A 2,811-nucleotide genomic window follows, 5' to 3' on the forward strand; every position below is an offset into this window, starting at 1 on the left:
CTCTTGAGGATTCTCACTCTTAACTCTGGCTAGGTTCCAAATTTATATCCGAATCTTCCTGAGGCTCCGTCATTATCTGATTACTCCCAAGAGCCTTTCACCCCAAAGTTTCGGGTCACTCGTTTGGGTACTGAGGCCCCTGCCCAAGGGGATGTAATAATCGGATATGTTTTAAGATTTGACCATGACATCAGGACCCTCATGGTTCTTAATCATGAATTAATTAGGCTTAATTAGGCTTATAGATTCGTCTTGCCGTTTAGCCTCCACTTATGTAATGGGTTTTGTAAATAGTCTACGTTTAATACTCCTAATTAGTATCTAAATATTCAATGTGACACGTGCTAAAAATAAGCAAAAGTAACCAAACGGGTCTTAGTGGGGAAGAGATCTAGAGATGTGGCGTTGTGCATGAAAGGCAGCACGAGTGACTAGTGAGGGGTGACGGCGTGCAGGCGATGTATTGTCATCTCAATAATACATGTCATTTGGGTCTCTGCAGCTGCATGGGCCAACAGTATCGGACATAAATGTGCTTTTTTCTTTTCCTTCATGCTCTGTGCGTTGCGTTCATCAGTTCATCTCTCCATCGATCGCCTTGTTGTTGGCCGCATGCATGCCTGGCCCGGGCCCGCGGCACAGACGTGATCGATAGATGGCAGCGACTGGTACTGCTACATTCTAACGCCTGCGTGCCCCACTGTGCTGGCAAGAAGCTAATGAGGGAGGACGATGACACTCGATCGTCTGACTCGGCTGGAGTAAGCGCAATCACAGATAATTCACTGTTTAGTTGAAGCCAAGCCAGGCATGCCCATATGCCACATGTTTGTGGATTGTTGAAGTGACGGCGGGTCACTGTGCTTACCTTGATCTTGGGGGTGAGTTCATTTGATTGACCGCTCAAGAAAAAAGAGTGAGCATTCATTCCTGAGATGTACCCACATTTGGGTTGGAGATACGGATGCAGCGTTTTTTTTCCATCCAAAACACATTTACGGGAACTGAAAATACAGTTTCACTTATTGTTACTTCTTTTTTTCCCCTTCCCATAATGCACTCTTCAGTGGGGCTCCTGCGTGGCTTCCGTAAGCCAGATAAGCAATATAGCTTTAAACCCATTAAGCGAGCCCATTAAGCCCATTTAGTAGTAACAAAATAGTTTCAACATTTTTTACTGTTGAATCAACATCTAAAACTAACAGATTCAACATTTTCTAAAATAACCCATTAAGCCCATTTAGTAGTAACAAAATAGTTTCAACATTTTTTTACTGTTGAATCAACATCTAAAACTAACAGATTCAACATTTTCTAAAATATAGATCAACGTACATTCAACATTTTTGACTGCCTACTTCAACATTTTGGCAAACTAGATTCAACATTTTTTCAGAGAAGATTCAACATTTTCGGGATTTCTTTTTTCTTCTTCTTCAACCTCCGCCACGGTAGCGGGGCCGGCAAGCCCGCGGGAGGCGGCGGCATGGCCGGTGCGTACGGAGGTCGAGGCACCGGTAGGAGGAGCCGCTCTGCGGGGGCTGCCGTGGGGCTGGCGTTGGAGCTCTTCGTCCATGGGGCCGGCGGTGGAAGCGGCACGTGCGGCTGGCCGCAGGGTGCTGTGGTGCACCCGGCCGGAGCGCACGGCCATTTGGGGATTGGCGACAAAGCTCCTAGCCGGAGCGCACGACTGTGGGCGGTGGCGCGCGGAGCTCCTCCATCGGGGCGGTGATGGGTCCGGTGGAGAAGAAAACAGGCTAGGGTTGGAGAAGGATGGATACATTCGATGGACGACAAACAATATATACCTAACGGGCTACCGGAAGCTATATAGGATTGGCGCTCTTCAAGCCTGTTTGGCTCCAGGGTGTTAAAGTTTAGCAATCGTCACATCGAATGTTTAGATACTAATTAGGAGTATTAAATATAGGCTAATTATAAAACTAATTGCACATATGGAGTCTAATTCGTGAGACGAATCTATTAAGACTAATTAGTCCATGATTCGACAATGTGGTGCTACAATAACCATTTGCTAATGATGGATTAATTAGCCTTAATAGATTCGTCTTGCGAATTAGACTCCAGCTGTGCAATTAGTTTTGTAATAAGCTCATATTTAATCCTCCTAATTAGTATCAAATATCCGACGTGACACTGCTCAACTTTAGGAGCTCATATCCAACTGAGAAGTTGGCCCAGATAAAAGCCCACGCATGATGGGCCGCCGACATGTTACGCTGGCGGCCCGTTATGCACGGGCCCATATCCGCTCAACGTCCTTTTCGGCTAGCAGCTCCCTCTCAACAACAAACAGTCCAGTCGGCAGCCGGTGAATGTAGCAGATGCCGACGCGTGTGGCAGGCACACAAGATGCTCAGATTTACCTGCAATAAAAAATTCAGCTTCTGAGCAGCCACCAGCAGACAGGTCACCAAGCGCGCACAGCGCACGCAGTTGGACCAGCCTTCCCTCTCGCTCACAAGTCACAAGAGCCCCGGCGCGCCCGTCACAGATCCGCCGATCGGTCCACGCGTCCACAAGCATCGCCCGCGTCGCGAGCTCGCCAACGGTGGCGCCGAGCTGCTCGAAAGCTGCCTGCCATGGCGGATACCTCCCCTGCGACTGATCACTGATGAATCGATCTCAATCAAACGCATAGCAAAACACGGACAGGAACACTACAAGGGAACTAAATTGACATGCCGTTCACTGATCACCACGATCTGTAAATACTGTTGGGCTTTTTTGAAGGAAAAAACAAAGAAATTGACCTGAATCGTATTGGTGTTGGTCGGCAGGCAAGCAGGC

The sequence above is a fragment of the Setaria italica genome, chromosome II (assembly GCF_000263155.2).
Source record: "Setaria italica strain Yugu1 chromosome II, Setaria_italica_v2.0, whole genome shotgun sequence".
NCBI classification, from domain to species: domain Eukaryota; kingdom Viridiplantae; phylum Streptophyta; class Magnoliopsida; order Poales; family Poaceae; genus Setaria; species Setaria italica.